The sequence below is a fragment of the Emydura macquarii genome, unplaced genomic scaffold (assembly GCF_026122565.2).
Source record: "Emydura macquarii macquarii isolate MOO-44397 ecotype Brisbane River unplaced genomic scaffold, CSIRO-AGI_Emac_v2 contig_113, whole genome shotgun sequence".
Classification (NCBI taxonomy): domain Eukaryota; kingdom Metazoa; phylum Chordata; order Testudines; family Chelidae; genus Emydura; species Emydura macquarii.
Window position 1 is genome coordinate 1,207,569 of NW_027130250.1, and position 19,918 is coordinate 1,227,486.

The following is a 19,918-nucleotide window of genomic DNA, read 5'->3' on the forward strand; positions in this document are numbered from 1 at the left end:
CAACAGCTGAGGTGCAGAATCATCAATGGACTTGAAATTTCACTACCGCTTGGTTTGCTGGGTGGTGATGTTGGGCTTCGTTTTTTCCTGTGAAATGTTATTTCTCTAGTACAATCACATGCTATTGCTCCTTTTAAATGTTGTTTCTCTTGTACAATCACATGCTATTGCTCCTTTTCTCCTACATTTCCCACATTGATTTTCTCTCACTAACTCTTTCATTAATTCCCCCTTTCCCCCTTCATTCTCTCTATCTTTCACATTCGCTGTTCCATTCACTTTTCCTCTCTCTCATTTTTCCTCCCTTTCACCTTTATCTCCCTCCTCCATTCTCTCTTCCTCTCCCAGGTGAGTTGAATGGATGGTAGATATTTGACACCTGCTCCCACAGTTCCAAATATTTTTTTTCTTTAAAGATGGGACTATTTTTCTTGAGGAGGCAGAAGAACACTACGGCAGAGAAAAGAGTGCTTAGTCCCAGAGTGTATAAATAGCTGTGGCTTGGATCACAGCACAATAGCTGTTGCCAGCCACTACAGAATAGGGCTAAGAAGCAGGAGAAGGAGCAGCTGACTTTCCTAAGCAACAAAAATCCTGTTTTCATGCAAGTATCTCTTAGTCATAAAATCCACAGGAAAAGAAAGACTGAGGATGTGTTATATAAGCAGAATTATCTTGGCATGGAGTGTTTCTTTCTCTCTCTCTTTTTTTCCCCCCAAGAGGCATCAGCAGCCCTATAAGCTGCTCGACTCGGACTGGAAACAAGAGCAGTAACTGAATGATCTGCAGCACCGAATCTGCTTTCATTGCTTACAAAGTGCTGTGAGAGTTTAACGCACGCAGCTGCTAATGTGAAGGAGTGTCCGATAAAATGCTTTGTAATGATGATACAGCACCTTTCACCCCACCATTCCCAAGTGCTTTGCGAGGTAGGTGTTCTCCCCATTTTATAGCCACAGGGAAGGGATATGATGTGCCCAAAACTACATTATGAGTCAATGTAGAGCCAGGAATAGAACCTTTCTGTCCTTTCTGCATGTTCTCTAATCTAACTGCTAGGACAATAGGAAGTAAGAAGAATGTGTAATTGTTTTCTAAGCTGCCCAGCTAATCTTATCTCGCTAGAGTGGTGTATGACATTTCTATGTAGGCTTTGGTGCACCCCCATCACAGGGCCTCTAATATGTGAAATTCACACAACTGGCTCTTACCGGTGCACCACTGCCCTCTAGTGAACACAACTGGAACATATCAACTGTGTGTCATAGGTGCTACGCTGCTAATAGCAAGCAGAGATTCTCCTTCAGCTCACGCCTTTGTGTCTGGATTATTTCTATCTGTGGTGTTGCCATGAGGCTCTGAGCAGGCCATGGCATGAAGCACAGTGACATCTGTTCAGTCCATAATGGCAACAGATTTGTTCATAGGTAAATAGGTCTCTGCCAATGCTGGTATTTTGTCGTGTATTTCAGTGGGGACCTGCAAAGGAATGACCTAGTTTGTAAATATACAGCTAGCCCCCACCTCACATTGTACAGGCCACTTAAGATAGGTCTTCACTGCAATTAAACACCCGCGGCTCACCCTTGACAGCTGACCCAGGCTTGCAGTGCCCAGGCGGCATGCCTGTAAATGTGCTGTGTAGATGCCAGAGCCCGATCTCTGGGACCCTCCCTGTTCATGGGGTGCCATAGCCTGGGCTCCAGCCTGAGCCCGAATGGCTACACTGCAGTTTCACAGCCCCGAAGCCCAGATTAGTTGACAGCAGCCAGTCGCGGGAATTGAATTGCAGTGTAGACACACCCCGTGTTTATTCTACTCACAAAACTGCCCCTGGCCTACTGGCCGTCAGAAAAGGAATTCCTGCTATGGGAAAGCATAAAGGGTCAGAGGCTATTCATGCCATGTACAACATAAGTAACCGGTAAACTATGTAAATCAGACTTTGCTTGCTGTTTAAATTAGACCTCGCCTTTTGAAAGCCATTCAGCTGAGTAACATGCTTGCCTAGTGTGTTGCTCTTCAGTGGCTGGTTCATAGCGGAGAGCTGCCTGCTACTGTCAGTCCTTTAGCTCCAGTGATAGCTGTCTGCGCTTTAGTGTGGAAGCTGTGGGCATCAAACCCTACTAACGGCTCATAGCAGGGCTTCTGTACACCTTCCTGGAGAGGGAAAGGGTAAATCAGGACTCCACTGGGAGAACCTGTACCAAAGAGGTTGGAATACAAACTTTGGCTGATCCAGACTTCCATCACCTTCCCTGAACCAGAGACCCTTGAGCCCAGGTGACATCACAAAGACGCACACGTTCCCGGCAGACCGTAAACTTCTGGGCTGAGTGTATTCATTTAATTCCTGCCTGCTTCCTCTTCCCTGTCTTGGAGGTGTCTCCCCCTGTCTCTCCTCCTCTCTCAATCTCCCTGCTGTAGTTATGCATGCCCGTAGCCCTTGGTTGTTTCAGAGGCTTGCTGAATTGGAGAAGAGAAGCCTTGCACATCAGATAAGGCCAGAGTGGCCCTGAGGCCAGAGCCAGAGCTTTGCGCAGTCATGCTGGCTCTGGGATGGATGCCAGTTTCAATTGTCTGAGTTGTTCTCCTTTTGTAAGCCCCTTTCCAAAACAGCAGGGGAGCCCTTCAAATGAATGCCCGGCTTCAGAACAAAAAGTGCAGGGAAAAAAAAGAACCAGCACCACCTAGAGAATTCTGCTGTGGCTTCACGATGACAGGCTCACGTGCGGATGGACAGCCAACCTGTTTGCCTCCCTCAACCCCAACTCTGGCTATTCCCAAATGGAAAAAAAAAGCTGGCTTGTGTGCTTGTGTGACCCTATGGGGGCCAGCAGAGATCTGTTTCCTGGCACAACATGGGCGAGACGCTTGGCTTGTTCCAGCGATCATAGTTCTGCTTTCGTGTCCTCTTCTCGCCTTATTACTGGCACCCTCCCATTTTGCTCTCTCCCCTCGATAGTGGTTCAGGAGGAAGGATGGTCTTATGCTAAAGGGCGAGTCAGGAGCTACAGCCGCACAGAAGCAGAGCCAGCTCTTTATCTAGGCAGCTTTCTTGTCTGAGATGGCACCCGCTCTTCGGAGGAAGGTCACCGGTGCTTGGTTTATGACTGGAGGTTGAAGGGTTTATAACCCTTGTAATTTCTTAGCTTGTCTAATGCTCCTCTAGATGTTTTCATGACCCCATAAATCTCTAGTCCTTTTAAAAAAAAATTCTCCTAGGCTCTTGGCTTCACTGATATCTTGTGACAGCAAGTTCCATCGATTGATGCATTTGTGGTTAAGCCACGCCCACTCGATGTGGCGCTCTGTCTCCCTCTCGCAGAGGCTGGGCTGCACACAAGTCGATGAGCTTGCTACAGGCTTGGCTAGTAGACAGTAGGCTAGTACCTAGAGGTAGGTCTTTTAGCTCAGGCAGTAGAAGCTCCTGCATTTAAATTGAGATGTCCCAGGTCCAGTCCGCGCTGTCACCACCACCCCCTCCAGGGGCGCTGGTGTTACACGAGTTTTTCTTTTTATCAGGTTTTGAATGTGTGGCATTTCCCTGAAGAGGCACTTCCAGGCTTTCACAATACAGCAGTGGCTTGAATTAAAGCGTGCTTTGCCCAATGCCTCCGGGATATATGGAGTCTTTCACCTCTAGGTTACAACTGGATGGGGAACGTGGACACCTGTTTCACACAATAAATAGTACCTACCTCTTACACTGCTCTTTTAACCATTAGATGTCAGAGCACTTAACGAAGGAGGTAAGGATTATCATCCCCATTTACAAATGCGGAAACGGAGGCACAGAGAGATAAAGTGACTCACCCAAGGCCACGCAGCAGACCAGTGGCAGAGCTAGAAATAGCACACAGGTCTCCTGAGCCTCAGTCTAGTGTTCCATCCACTGGCTCACAGGACCAGGGGTCAGAAAGCACCACTGCTCTTTTGCCCCAATGTGTCCCCATATTGACAGCCTTGGAGAAGCCGCCAAGGACTGACTTGTCAGGTGCAATGAGGCAGTTACTGAATGTTTTACAGATAACAAATAATAATTGACCTTATTATCTAATAATTAAGTAGTGAGTTATTGTTGTCCTTTAATATGGGTCACGCTTTATATGAAGGTTCCCTGTATGAATAGTTTATACGTGTTTCACAAATGATTAGCATTTATTAAAAAATCAGTGGAGTCCATAATAACAGGTCAACAGGTTGCTTATAACACTGCCTTCAGATGTACTAATAGCCAGCTAGAGAGGGAGGTTGTGGAATCTCCATCACTGGAGGTTTTTAAGAACAGGTTGGACAAACACCTGTCAGGAATGGCCTGTGTTTACTTGGTCCTGCCGCAATGCAGGGGGCTGGATTAGAAGACCTCTCAATATCCCTTCCAGCCTTACATTTCTAAAACATACCACTTGTACTTGTGAAATGCTTATGACATTTATTAACCCTTTATAAATGATTTAGAAAGGGACCTTTAGTATCAAGGGTGACCTTAATAGGTGTAGCTAGCACCATGAGAGTGCAAAGCTCTGTATGCAGAACATAAAGAGAGAGCTCCAGCCGCAGGAAAGCTAGTTGTAGCAACGTAGATGGTGGGTGCCACCATTTGAAGAGTTAGCCAAATATATGCCCAGTGTGTTGGCACACGTCTGCCCTCGGCCATCTGTCTAGCATTCGTCATAATGTGCTTGGCTTTGGCTTCCCCTCGCCCCCCCCCCCCCCCGACAGTACAATAACTTGCCTCATTATGCTGTGGTGATTAATGCAAAAATTGACCTGAAATAGAGTGACTTTTCATATGCAGGAGGGCCTGGAGCCAAGCCCCCTTGAACTCTGGGACTGTCTGATATCTGAATCTGCGTCTAGGTCCACATCCCAGATCTGATCCTCTTTGAACTCTAGGGTATTTGAACGATGGACCTTGAACTTGGAATTCTGAAATCAACATAGAAAGCAGTTGAAAACATCAAATCTTGCCCTGATTTTAACCCCAAAACAGGATCCAGGCCCTGGCTCATTTAGAGTGTTCAGCATTGCAGTGAGGGGAAGGGTATTTTCATTCTTTCATTCTGTTGTTTCATTTAAGCGGAAGAAGGATCTTTTTTACTTTCTCTTTCCCTCCTGCCGTGATTAAGATCTATGAATTTATCATAGATGGATTTATCCACTGCTGAAATCCTCTCCAGAACTGCTGCACCCTAGTTTCCAACCAATAATTGAAACTGCTTGAGCTCACTTGAGAAAGAGGTGAGCCTTTAACTTCCCTGAATCTGTTGCTCCCTGGGTTATTAATGCACTTGGCTACGATGACATGTTTTTCCTGTAGCCCTTAAGAACTATCATCAAAACCTTTTCTGTAGCTAAAAGGTTTCCTGGGTTGTTTTTAAAAGCATACGCCTCCTCTTCCCTCCCCTCTCCATCTTACAGGAGCTACTGTGAATGGTGTCAATCAGAGAGGCAGGGCTCGTGTATTTCCATGAAGGAGATGATCATTTGTACTGTTCAGATAAATACGTTTGGTGCAAAGTGATTTCTCTCTCACACACACACACACTCTCACACACACAGTGCACAGAGAGAAGGATATGGGGATAAGGATTCCAGTTCAGAACACACAGAGAGACAAATGTCCATAGTTAAGGTTGAAATGAGCTCCTCATTGTAAGTCTCATTTTCAATCCCTCTGCAAACCCCAAACCACTTCCCCTCACCCCCATCCCACTGCCAATGGTCTTCCTGAAATTTTGTATGCCACATCTCATCCACCGGGAGAGAGGAAGTCTGGCAGCAATATAGCCAAGAGGTTCCAAGTCACTGGGCTTGATTCTCCCCTCGCCCACATAGGGGGTGACTCCGGTGTCTAATGAGAGACGAGTCAGGCCCACGGGTGTTTTGAAAATTTAGCTGATTCCTTTGAGGTTCACCTGTCACTGGTTCAGGCCTTTGTTTATTCTCTCTCTCTTTCCCCCCTCCCTTCTTTTTGGACCCAAACTCAGTCTATTACCATCAGAAAAAAGGGTCCAACTTCTCAGATTTCCTAACCGCTCTCTGTTTATAAAGTAACCCTCCTCAGAACATCTTTGTTTGCTCATAACATCCTTTCCCTGTCCCTGTCTAGGGATGTAATGACCTCTGAGGCCATTATTGTTACTATAGCAATGCAGACTAGATAATCTGGTAGTCCCTTCTGGCTTTACATTCTGAGATCCTATGATATTAGCACATAGGGGGATCAGCGCTCCACTGTGCTAGGTGCGATACAAACACATCGTGACAGTCTCTGCCCGAAGGAGCTTACAGTGTAGTAGGGTAGGAAGGATAATTCAGTGGATCTGGCACTGGATAGGAATTCAGGAGCCTTGGGCTCAAATCCAGTTCCAGCCACAGACTTTCTGTGTGATAATGAGCAAGTCACTTAATCTAGGTTGCACCCCGGTTCCTCAGCTGCAGTAATGGGAATAATACATCCCTTCCTCACAGGGATGTTCTTAGGATAAAAATCCATTAATGACAATGAGGTGCTCAGATACTGTGGCAGAGGACCACATAAGTGCATTGACAGCTGAATTTAAATAGACAAGAAAAACAAAGGGTCCATGGAGAAACAAGCATGGTGAAGGTAAAGCCTGAAACAGACTCATGATCTCCTGACACCCCATCAAGTATCCTACTGGACCCAATTGCCTTGCAGATTGGCTTTCCCGTTTTCTGATTGGAACCCCCAAGGTGTATCTATTTTTTGTCACTTCTTACATCCCTGTCTCATTCATGGAAACATTTCATGTTTGTTTATGGGTGATCCCAACTCTTGGCCCTCTGAGGTCTTGATGGTGGCTGATGACTGGATGGAGGAGCAGGGAGATTTATGCTAGATAGTGGGCCTCTCCAATGGCAAAGAGATTTTTTACTATCTGTGTTGTGATCATCACGGAGGTGGTTGTCATGGTGACTCAAGGTGTCAAGAGACTACTCCATGGAGCTTGCTGTGCTGGAAAGCAGAGGAAGCAAGACAGAGCTATGGGGAGAAAGGGAGATGGGAAAGATGGAAAATGATGGCAGGGCAGGAACAGAGAGAGAGATGTGGAGAAAGCTAAAGAGACAGTGAGAGGAATGAATTGAGAGAGTGAGCAATGGAGAGAGAAAGGGATGTGGAAAAAGTAGTAGGGAGAGAGAATGGCTGAACAAGAGAGCTGCGATGGAGAGTGAGTCGATTGAGCAGGGATTTCCTTTTGAATATACATTTGTGGCATTAAAGATCAGCGTGGAGACAGGGACGAGGAACAGATGGGGGCTGTGGGAATTAAGGATCAAACTGAGGTGCCTGCCTGGTCAGCAGCTCCACTTTGGCCCAGGATGGAGGGAGCGGGAGTGCAGTCGGTGCTCAGCTTGATCCGTAATTATTGCAGCCTCCGTGTGTTACCCATGTCTGGCTCAGCTCTGAGCTCCAGCTGCACACAAGGGCTATATGAATACGGGTGAAGGACAGGACAGGATGTGCTCAGCCAATAAGCTACTTTCGCTAGAATCCAGGGAGGTTAAAATGAGACTCCTAAATCTTGTCTTCATCTGAACCCACGGCTGGTTCAGGAAGTTCAGTGAGGGACTGAGATCAATGGCCATGTGTCCAGGAGGGATGGGGTTGCATCCAGGCACTGACAGATTTGCCAGCTAAGGTGACACTGAGTTATCCCAGTCAGGGCCAGGGGAGATGTAGTTCTGGCCTTCACAGAATAGAGGCAGGTTGTGTTCTTCTTCCTGCTCTGTCACATCTGGACAAGCGCTCATTGCTTTGCCTGAACTGACTACTTCCCCTTTGCTGACCACAGAGAGCCTCACCTTCCCCTTCCCCTTCCCAATGGCCTTTGGTCCCCACCTTCTTGCAGCAGATTCTTCTGCTAAACCCAAGCCAGCTCCTGCGATTCCCCCTTTTCAGGAGCACTCAGTCTGCAAAGTAAACTCCAGCGAGAGCACTTTCCAAGGGCTGCTGGCTATGACAGATGTTATTTTATGGAACACGGCACCAGAGATGTGAAAAACATAGTTCATAAACATCAGGAGGAAGGAAGCAATATCCTGGATTGAGGTCATTTGATTCCCCACCCTCCCCCCGTGAATGCCTCTTTCCAAGCAGACAGCGACCTGAGAGCTGTTATTTATCGGGGGAAGCAGCACCCTTTGGGGAGATTGCTGTTGCTGCGCTTGGGGGAGTGGGTGGATAGATTTGTAGCAAATTTAAAACTGATGGAAGCAAATGCTTTTCACACAGTGCAGCATTAGCCTATAGGACTCATTGCCACAAGATAGCATGGAGGAAAAGTGTTTAGCAAGATTATAAAAAAAAAAACTGAACATCTATGTGGATAACAAGAACATTCAAATTTAGAGGAGTAAGGGTTAAAAAAAAACCCCAAGGGATTTGTAACAGATGTAAACCTTTATTCTTCAGGGCAAAGGCAATCTCTAAATGACAGGAATCCAGTGATCCATCCACTCCAGGATCCAGTCTTTGAGAGTGGCCAGTACCAACTGCTTCAGGGCAATGTACAAGAACCAAGCAGTGGGTAATTATGGAATAACCTGGCCACATGAAAAGTTTCCTCCTAACTCCCATCAGAGGTTAGATTATCCATGAAGCAGCAGCGTTTCTGTCTCTCCTGAGAAGCTTGATTATTTTTTTTTAATCCTCAAATTCTCTAAACAAATGTCCAATCATTTTTTGACTCCTGCTAATCTCTTGCCCTTGATATATTGTGGCAATGAGTTCTACAGGCTAATTACACATTGCACACCCTCATTTTCAGGAGGGAACATTTGGAGATAGGGGAGCACGGTGCACAGGTCACACAGAGCACAGCAAAAATCAGACAAAAAAAGACAGGCATTTAACAAATAAATCTTTTTTTCTGCTTGTAGGAAATGGTCATTTAAATCCTCTAACAGCTCAGCGGGGGTTGAGGTGTGCAGAGGGGCAGCCAAGGGACAATCACATCTTCTGGCTTTTCTTTGCTGTGGATTGTATGCTTGGTGAAAAGCATTTCTGCCAACCCCCAGCACCAAAATGAACAGACACAGTGTTTAACGTTAATCCCCAGTGACCGGACTGCCCTGGGCAGCCTGCACAGTCACGTTATGCATGGCCTGACCGGCAAGAAACAGTGATGCCGCATAGGCCATGCTGGGGGAAACGACAGCCCTGGTTATTTATTCATTATAATATTATGCACCACTTGGGGTTGATTCTCTTCTCACATTCTTCTGATTCTCTTCTGCATACTAGGAGCAACGCACTGAAGATCCGCTCGTGTAAATGAGAGGAGAATCAGCGGTGGGAATATCAGATTGGGTCAAATTATTATTATTTGTATTTTGGTAGCATGAAGAGCCTCCAAGCCACGTAGGATTCTGTTGTGCTAGCCACTGTACAGACAATCAGGGTATGTTTAGTCTGAAATCGGGGGGGGGGGGGGGGGTGTCATTGCAGCATATGGAGACATACCCTATGGAAACTAGGTGCATGGTCTAGTGCCTTGAGCAAAAGACAGAGAGCCAGGGGTTCCTGGATGCTTCCCTTGGCTCTGCCACTGATTTATTGTTTGATTATATTGGTGAGTCTCTGTGTGCATCATTTTCCCCATTGTAAGATGGAGACAATAATAGCTTCTTCGCAGTGCTGTTCTGAAGGTTAATTAATGGGGCCTTATCCCACTTGCTCTCCTTATGCAGACGCCTCACTGACTACAATGGGTTCCCTACACACAAGGATAAGCCTAACGTTTGTATTGTACTTCAAGGATGGGACGTTTTATTGTTCCAACCATGAGAAAAACCCTTCCTTTTTGTTTCAGAAGATTTTGCATCCCTGAAATTTTGGGCTTTTTTTCTTTTTCTTAAATTCTCCCTGCAAAAATTTGGGGCAGAAATGACTGATTTTGTCTCAAAGCAGGGAAAATGCAGATTTCCTCGTGTTCCCTCAGCAAAGCAATGTTTGGCTGGAAAATAGGCCAGTTTCCACCTTATCTAATGCCTCCAGCTGCAATGCGAAAAGCGCTCAGGAAAAGCTGCATCTCTAGCATTATCTCCTAACTACAAAGTTTAATTATCCTCAGATATTCTACTGAAATACGACTGGCTTCGCCCACCCTGTGCTGGGTGTGTGTATGTGTGTGTGGGGGGGGGATCAGAGCTGGGGACCACAACACCTGGACTGGACATGAGTGTTCCCAGCAGCCCTCTTGCAACATCCGAACTCAGTGATTTTGCTGCATGAGGATTTATGATGACAGCCAGAAGAAAGCTCAGATAGTCTCGTTCAGCTCCAGCGACCAGGGACTGCAGGCCATTTGAGGGTGGAGGGGTAAAACCAGAGAAGAAAGACATATCATTTAAAAGGAAAAATGAAGGAAGAAAGAAATTGAAAGAAAGAAAAATCCAATTATCTTGCAAGAGAAACGTCATGAATGATTATGCATAATATCTGACATTTAGATAAGCATTGCATGTTTAGCTGCAGCTCCCCCCACCCCACATTGCATTCCTGAGCTCCTGCATCCAGCTCTGCCCATGGCCCTCAAGCCTGACTCTCAGCAAACTCTCCACCTCTCCTTTTCCAGTCCTGGGATCCCATGCCCACAGCTGCCATTGCTCTCGAATCCTCACCTGAAATCCCACTCCATCCCCATGTGCGGGGCCAGGCCCGGGCCTTTCCCAAACTAAATTGTCAATTGTACCACGGTGTACCACCCCGTGAGACGGGGTTAGATTCCTGTGAGGCTTCTCAAGAGGTGACAGTCTAGTCCTCAGCTTCTTGCACCCACAGTCACCAGGGAATGAGCCTTTCACGCAACCTGTCAGGGGGCAAGGCTGACTGTGATTGCACTGGCTTCTCTCCATTTTCTCCTTCGAGCAGATCAGCATCTCTGAGCGGGGGAAATAACAATTAATTTTGTCACGGGGCGAGGAACGGGGCAGTCCAGAATTACTGTCTGCACTCCTGCAATCATCAACCGGTTTCTGTGATCGAAAGCACAACTTTCCTGCCGTCTCATTCCCTGGGCACCGTGCATTTCACAACATCCATGTGGGGTTTGCGTGTACCAAAGATGCCCATCAATTAGTTACGGAAGAAATATATTCATTTGCTCCTAATTTATTCATCAAAGCTTCATGATATAGAGAGGGGGGGAAAGAAAGGAGTTTTATATATATATATATATATATATATATGTTATCCGCTGAATGGTGTGGCAGAAATAAATCCACTAAAGTAGGAGCAATATTAGCGATAGAGGGGGTGTGGACAAGGCACGCGCAAGAAAGAGAGAGCTGGGAGAAAGAAACAGAATGCTTTAATTTAAACAAGGCTTAACTACATTTTGTAATGTCAGATTCTTAATAGCTTCTCATAAGTCTCAGCCTGATGGAAAATATAAATGATGAGGAGGTCCTTCCCTCCCGTTAGCTATCATCACTAGTTTCATATATCTCTATTCCTTGATGATAGCTGGCCTTATGCTTTGTTGGTTTTGATTGAATTTAATTAATTAATTTCTGTTTGGGTGAACAGTCCCCTCTCCCCTGCCCTCTTTGTATTTCCCTTCAGAGTTAGGTAAGAAATTGAATTGTCACAGCTAATGCATTTAGAGGATCTGGGGAGCAATATGATCTGATGTCTTTTTTAAACAATCCACTCGGCTTTGGCACTATGCTATATGGTGGTAATGAAATATTTAAGATAAACAACAAGAGAGGACACTTGAGGAATTTTCCCTGGATTTTAATTTATCCAGCCCCCTGCTGAGCCCTACTGAAGCCGACAAGAGAGGCTTGTACCTCGTGAAGGAAGAACTGGGCTCCTGCATATTGTAGGCCTAGGGGACCCGGACTGTCGCATAATGGCACTAACCTGCGTCCACACTACAGAGAGATTGATGAGCTGAGTTTGCTCGGGGTCTGACCCTTGATTGTGCCAGTCAACTTGTATTACTAACACGACCATGCATGAGTGAGGGGGATTCGTGTATGGATGGGGTCTAGTTAACAGGAATACCCAGGCTGTAACACATGGTAACTCTGTGGTGAAGATGAGTGCTGGATAGTGTAGACATGCAATCAAGATAACCAAGCATCTCAGGAGTTATAGTTAATGACAGGCAAAGTTCAGCATATGCTGATCAAATCACCTCATGCTTGTCGCAGATACATACAGCTGGGGTTTTCAAAGGAGCATAGGGAAGTTAGGTGGTGCTGTGTATAGGAATTGGGCGGTATTGGAGCGTCCGGCAATCCCAACCCAAACCTTTAAAAATGGGTTGCATTGAATCTTTGTGGCCACCTTGACATACAGATTCTCCACAAAACTCTCATGCCTTCTGCAAGAGGGAGATTTTAGGAAGGGCAGATGTGTTGATAAGCCCCTCGTCTGCTTGGTAGCTGATGCTGGGCAGAGCTGGTGATTAGATCTCTTATCCATGCTTTCCTCTGTGATGTGTAGTTTTTAACTGATACGATGTATGCTGTTGTTTTTTTTCTTCCTATCATCTCAAATTTTTTTTTCTTCCTTTCTCTGTGCTGTTTTCTGTGTGTATCAGCCAAGGATGCAGCTATTTCAGAAAAAAATTACTTGAAAGACCAGATCTATGTCTTCCAAAGGACTAAACTAATAGTGTGATTGGAAAAGCCCCATGTGGATCCTATCTGTCATATCACTTGTCAGCTTTTTGCTAAACATCCATTAAAAATATTTACATGGGGAACACAATCTTGTATCCAATCGGAATGCAACCTAACCCTGCCAGCAAACTGAAGCAGAGAGCTCTGGAAAGTCTGGCATTTTAAAATTAGATGTTCCCTTTTTTCTTTAATACCTCAGCAGATTTTTTTGGTAGGGTGGGGGGCTGGGAACCTCAGAGAACTGATGGACATGACACAGCATAGACAGCAGAGATGAAAACGTCTCCTGCCCTAGCCCTTGTCAATATGCTTCAGCCATAACCTCATGGGGAGTCTAATGAGTTTGTTGTCTAAGGGTATGTCTACCCAGCAAAGAAAAACTCACAGCTGGCTCATGCTAGCCACTTCTGGCTTGCGGGGCTTGGGCTGTGGGGCTGTTTCATTTCTGTGTAAACTTTGAGGCTTGGGCTCTGGGACCTTCCCACCCTGTAGGGTCCTAGAGACCAAGCCCCAGCCCAAGTCTGGAAGTCTACACAGCAATGAAATGGCCCCACGGCTTGAGCTGTGTGAGCCTCAGCTGGCCAGCAAGGGCTAGCCACAGGTGTTTAGCTGCTATCTAGGCAGCCCCTTTAGGATGATTGAGGGGTTCTCATGCTAGCATTAGACTTTGGAAACAGAGGTTCAATTCCGTGTTCTGCCACAGACTCCTTGGGTAAGTCACTTGGTTTTTCTCTAGGCCTTAGTTCCCCATCTGTGAAATGGGGATAAGAGAACCTCTCAACCTCACCATGGTGTTAAAAATTAAGGAAGGTCAGATAAGTGTTTTAGATGCTTATTACCAATTCAGTCCACAGCCTCTAGGTTGAGAAGGCCAACAGTTAGTGCCAAGTGTAATGTGGGTAGCAGGCAAAATGTCTGAACTGGTCTTATAACCACCAGTTAATTCCACTGATCAACTGTTCCCCTGGATCTCTGTCTCATGGTGGAGCCTGAGTTTGATTAGAATTTGGAACCAAAAAGGCGAAAGGCTCCAAAACTGCGAAAGAGGATGCATGTTTCCAAGGAGCTTCAATGAATACATCTGTGCTGGGATCTCCAGAGTACTCCCTGCCCTGACTCTTAATCAAGACTTGCTCCCAATGCAGTTGGGCAATAAATTAAAGATGGTTTCCACTGCCATTCAAATCATAGTGGAAGCTTCCATCTCCCAGGTGCCTGTGATTTGCTTTGCAAACACCCCCGGGGGAACTTGTCACTTCGAAGAGCCAAACTTTCAAAAGCCTCACCCCTGAAGCAGGTTCTTGTGAGGGTTGAATTATGGAAAGATGTGAGGCATCACCGCTGCACCAGCAAGCCTGATGAGTCATTACAGGCAATTACCTACAGGTCTTGTGATAGGCACCATGCCAGTTAACCAGAGTTCAGCCAATCCATAGGCAAGGACTCACCCAGGTGATCCCAAGGCAGGTATATAGCTTGCGGGGGGGAAGAGGAGTTTTGTTAGTTTGTTGAATGTTGCTCTCTGGGTGGGAATGTTACAGCTGTTCAGACGGTCCTTTCTCCTGCTCTAGCCTGTGCCTCTTTCCACACTAGTCAACCCTCGCTCCTGTCGGCTTCTGCTCCTGTCTCGGCCAGCTGCCTGGCAATTCTGACAAGTGGCTGCTGGGTTTTGCAGCGCATCTCTGTTCCAGCTAGCGCTGTCATGCTAATTTGCTAGGGCATCAGAGCCAGTCGGTGAGTCAGATCACAGAAACTAATGGGAGCTGCGGGTGTTTGGCACCTCTGAAAATCGGGGGCTCAGGAAACAGGTGCTGTGACTGTAGGGAACAATCAGGAGCAAACTGTAGAGCGGGAAGCTCCCAAAGGGGAGAGCTGGTTCCCTGGAGCACAGCTCTTGCAGTACTGGCTCCATGGCTGGATATTTTGTATGTTTGAGTGAAGAAGACAATAGTTGTAGGGCAACATTACAAAGGCAGAACTGAAAAGAACAGGCTAGAGAGATTGAGTGGCACAAAGAGATGGAAGTTCCCAAGGCATCCTATTTGACATCATGCACTCAGCACCCAGGGGAAAGCGGGAGTCACTCTTCCACTAGAAGATGACCCTTGGACCCAGCTTCCCTTCCTTATATATCCTGCCCAGCCAAGTGTTAAGTAGAAATCACTTAACCCTTTCCAGGCTGCTGCTTTTCTTCGTCTCACTAATATAAAAACTGTGTGCATACAAGGGCTTGGAATAAAGGGCTCGGGGCCAGCCCACACTGTTGAATCAGTCTTTGTTCTAATCCATAAATCACTTTCCTTTCCTCCAAGAAAGGGCCCTGGGGAATCCCTTAATAAGAGAGAACGTGTACATTGATTGGGAAACTGTGACAGCCTTCAAAATGGAACTCTGCATATTAGGAAACTTTAAAGAGTGTATCCTTGGGGCGTGATTGATGGAAAATCTGACATTAACAACCAAGACATTGGATTTTTCCAATGCAACTGCTCATTTCTCCTTCTGCCTCTTACACGCCTGAAAAGAATGCTCTGAAGCTCTGGATTACACTGAACTGTAATCTCCTTGAAATTGGTTGTTCCAACCACTCTCTGAGGCGCTTTTGGGTTCTCAGATGTCCCTTGGTTTTGCCTTTGGAGGTTCACTCATCTGCAGCTAGTTGTGGGTAACATGCCAGAGATTAACGCTTTGACCGTCCCATAAAATTAAAGTGTATTTTTCATTAATGGGGAGGAAAAAACCCAACATCCGCCTCTTGCAGGAAAAATGTCGAGCCCATTGATATGCCAGACGTATGTACCAAAGAACAAGGGACGTAGAGGTCAGCTGAGTTGGTGGAAGGCTGTCTAGTTTATGCAGTTGGTTAGGGCCTGGTTCAAAGCCCCTTAAAGTGGAATTATTTCCATTGATCTTACTACGCTTTGGATCCTTATTGAATAAGCCTTTCTCTTCTAGATTTAGGGCCAGATGCTGAGGCACTGGTGAAAATCTGAAGCAAAGGTGAAGAGGTGACTTGGCTGTGGTCTATAATTACTTCCACAATGAGAAGAGACTTGTTACTATAGGATTCTTAAACCGATCGGAGAAGGCATAGCATAGCTGGAAGCTGAAGTCAGCTAAACTGTAAGTGGAATTAAGATGCACATTTTTAACAATGAGGTTATTATAATTACCATAAGTACTGATTATCAAAGATCCGATATCTTTCTAGAAAATATAGTCTAGTTCAACCAGAAGCTATTGAGCTTGAGGTGGGAACCACTGAATGAAATTCTAGGGGTTGTGTTATATATAAGGTCAGATTCGATTATGATAATTCAAGATTTATGAATCCAGAGTAACTCCAATGAACTTTATTCTGGCCCTTTAATGTTCATTCAAGCCTTTAGCTTCAGATCCTAGCTCAATTTACCATTTGGAAGAAGTAGAAAATATACCAGGGCAGTCTGAGAATAGACAGGTTGATCAGAAAGAGAGAAAAGTTGAGAACTCTGAAAGAAGGTTAAGAGATGTAAAAATAGTTTAGGGGAAAAGTCATTAGAAAATAGAACCATTCATAACTAAGGAGGGTGATAAAATTAGCCAAAATGGCTGGTACTGAATTGCATTTATTTTTCAAAATTGATCTTTAACAAGAAAAATAATGAAAAAGGAAGAAATAACAACCTAGTCAATGCAAGTAGGAAAAAGCCGGAGAGGAATCCATAAGTCCTGGGTTTGAATGATAAGCATTAGGGCTGGTCGAAAAATATCAATTGGTTTTTTTGCCCTGATCTGGAGTGGGGCCTCGAAGTGCTACCATAATGCAAATAATAAACGATAGTAACCTGAGAACCATGGCTGGAGACCTGGGGAAATAATGTGGTGTTGGTTTTTTTTAAAAGGAAAAAGAGTAATATGCTGGAGGGGTCCATCCTTCACTAGCAGGAGGAATAGGTGAAATAATCTAAGAGGCCTTTCACGTATCTAACTCATATGATCCTATGATTAATAATAATAAATAAATAATACACCACCTAGCTTTTAATATTGTGCTTTTCATCAGCTGATCTCAAAATGCTTCCAAATGTATGCTTCCCTATGAATGCACATTAAATAATGGAATGTACTTAAAAAGGGAGGTTCTCAGGCAATCACGTAAGCGTCAGTCATTTAATATGCAGAATTAAACATAGCATAATCATAAGCTCAAGTGTCTGAATCTTTTAATATGATCAATAAAGAGGAAAGAAATGCCATGAGTAACCAGCCAGGCCTCCATGTGACTGGCAGACCCCACTGGTTACTCAGGAATGCACTGTAGGAATGCATGTCAGAACGTGAGGCTAGAAGAGTAGTGAATATAAGGAGGAATTGTAGCCAGGCACCAAAGGATTTGAAACATTAAAAGACTAAGAGTTACAAAGGCAATACAAGGAAGATAAATACAGCATAATGATGACTTGGAAGTCTGCACGGCACAAGCCTTTGGATTGCACAGAACGGGAGGCAAGAACAGCAGACTTGAGAGTCACGGCACAAGCCCGTGTCTGTCATTAAACACCAATGAAAAGAAGAAAATGCTGGAGACAGATCTCGCAGCACTAAAAATAATTGATGAGCCTTTACCACTTAAAAGAGCTGAGCTTTCTCAAATGGGCACATGCTGCTGGCACCGGGAAGGGGCACAGTTTAACTTAGAGCTGCCTGGGGAAAGGATTTCCCTTCCCCTGGAAAAATTTAATATCTTGACTTTGTTCCCATCCTAAATCACAGCTAAAGTGCGCTTTCACATGGTATGTTTCAAGCAGCACTACAGTAAAGCACACCAGCAGGGTCCACGTAGCTCAGCTCTTTAGTGCACTTTAGAAACCATTCTCCCATAGAGTGCATTATCCAATGCAATTTTACCAGTCCCTTCATGTTATTGGCTCAGGGTCAGATCTACAAAGGTACCTAAAGATGCAAATTCTATTCTACGCTATTCAAGGCACCTAATATCGTTAACAAATGTGCCTAAGTGAAGTGGGTGCTGAACTCCCATTGACTTTCACTGAGAGTTAGGCACCTGACCTGCTTAGGAGTGTTTGAAAATTCCACGAGGCTCCTGTGTACATCTTTATTCATCCAAATACCTTTCTAAATCTGGCCCTAGATACACAGACGCACCATAGATGTGCATGGGACTGTGCTGATTTGCCCCAGCTGAGCATCTGGCTCTTTAATTTCATGGCCCTTCTCAGAACTCCCTCCAATTTCAGCAACATCATTCTGAGCAGCTGAGGTTGCCAAAATCCAACACACTACTTGAGCTTAATGCTTAGCAAATGGATTCCTTACGTAGGCAGAGTCCGGCAGGATGAAGCATTGATTTCCAGCTCCTGGTGCGACGTGGCGGCTCTTAGAGGAGCAAACAGACTGGAGGTGCATTCACGGTGCTTATTGCATTGGAAAATAATATATTTCTGGCAATTCCAATTCCAAAGCCTCTGGACAAACAGCTCTCAAAGTGGAATTTTAAAGCGCTGATCATGGTTTTATAAAACAAATCTGCTGCAAACGAAGGCCGCTATTGCCACAGAGCAGGGTTAATGTGGAAGCTACAGAAACTCATTGACACAAGCTGCATGCAATGTAATATCTAGAGATCTCAATCCACTGCTTATGTTCCAATAATCTAGGAAGCAGCGCCTGTTTTACTAACAAATGCCCAGGAGTTGCCCAAAGCAGTTATTGTCCAGTTGCAATGAAATATATTAAAACATATTTCCAGCATGGTGAGAGAGCTTGGGGAGAATAGACAGGTCACCCTCCCCGGAGGAATTTATCTTAAAATACACAATGAAAAAGTTACTGCAGATGTGCACAGGCCAGATGCTCAGCTGGTGTAAATCTGTGAAGCTTCACTCAACATGCTGAGGTTTGCCCATTGCTAGTTATAACTCCTCGCACCATTTATTATCCCTCTTATAAAATGGAGCCACTGTGACTTACATTACAGTTCTGGCCTATTATAAGGTGACATTTCTAGTTATAAAGATGGGGGTGAGTCAAGGTAAACCATCACCCCAAAACTCCAACTCAGCCTGCTCAGGTTCCCACATCATCATTAGGTTCAAAATAGGGCGAAGTGGGTGAAGACAGTTTTATGGCCTGTGTTATACAAGAGGTCAGACTAGATGATCTAATGGTCCCTGCTGGCTTTAGAATCTGTGAATCAGTATTTTTAACTCCAGAGACCCTTCATTATTCATTTCTCAACAGTGCTACACCCGCTGAGGATCTGGCCTGTGATTTCCAATGTGAGACATCTCACATACTGCGAAGCTCTGTCTAAGCATTGTCTTTCAGGTAAGAGACGAAACCTGAATCCTGACCACTCCAAGTCATTATAGATCCTGTGACAGATAGTTAGATTGTTTTTTGTAAGAATGAGAGTGTTAACCCTAGTTTCTTGAACAAATGCAATGTGGATTTTAAGCCCCTGATTTTCCTCCGACTTCCATCTTGTGTAAGGCGAGCATATTTTGTCTATATTTATCTATATTTTTGCTGGACAAGGAAATCTCTCACTGACAGAATTACCTGGGCATCACAAATCTAACAACTGACGCCTACACCTAGCTGCAGAGAATCCACTCATGAGACGTGCTCCCTCCCCGACTGAGATGCATCTATTCCATCAGAACCTAGGATGCTGCAGTTAATTTTTAAAGGATTTTATTCATCTACTTTCTATAACCTTCCCCGCATCCCCCTAGGGCTGCTAATAGAAATGACCAGATGTGTTTGTGGATGGTTTATTTTATTTCTATTATTTTACAATTTCATCCTTATTTTTTATCTTACAGGCAGGCTCTGAATTGGATTGTATCTTAACCAGGATGAGAAGGAGTCCAGCGATGGAAAGCAGCCTGTACAGGATGATTCTTGGAAATCTGTCACCCTGCGTGTTGAACAGAGCAGAGTGTTCTCTTCCTGCCATATCGTAAGACAGTTAGGACTGCCCCATTCTCTTTTGCATCTTTCAAAGGCAGGCAGCACTGGTCATAAATTAGCAGATGTTGCAGGAGATGGAACACCACAGCTCTCTGTGCAAGAGCAGTCTGACTTGCTGGGAAATTCACAGTGTAGGCAGGGAACTGTAAATACCCTGGTCAGGAGGGAAAGAGACACGTGTCTCCACCCAACAATGGTGATGGGCGGAGAGCTGGAAACCCGAGGGTAGGTGTCCTTACTGGACCATGCAGGGGGACTGCAGGCACAGTTGCTC

The 19,918-nt window shown here is 45.1% G+C and overlaps 1 long non-coding RNA gene across 1 annotated transcript; it reads left to right on the top strand.

The window, feature by feature from the left end:
- Positions 1–726: 726 nt before the first annotated feature.
- On the top strand, positions 727–19,623 carry LOC137150028 (uncharacterized). Its single transcript, XR_010918873.1, has 4 exons — positions 727–929; positions 15,622–15,789; positions 18,910–18,996; positions 19,497–19,623. It is a non-coding gene; the product is annotated as an uncharacterized lncRNA (long non-coding RNA).
- The last annotated feature ends 295 nt before the right edge of the window (positions 19,624–19,918 follow it).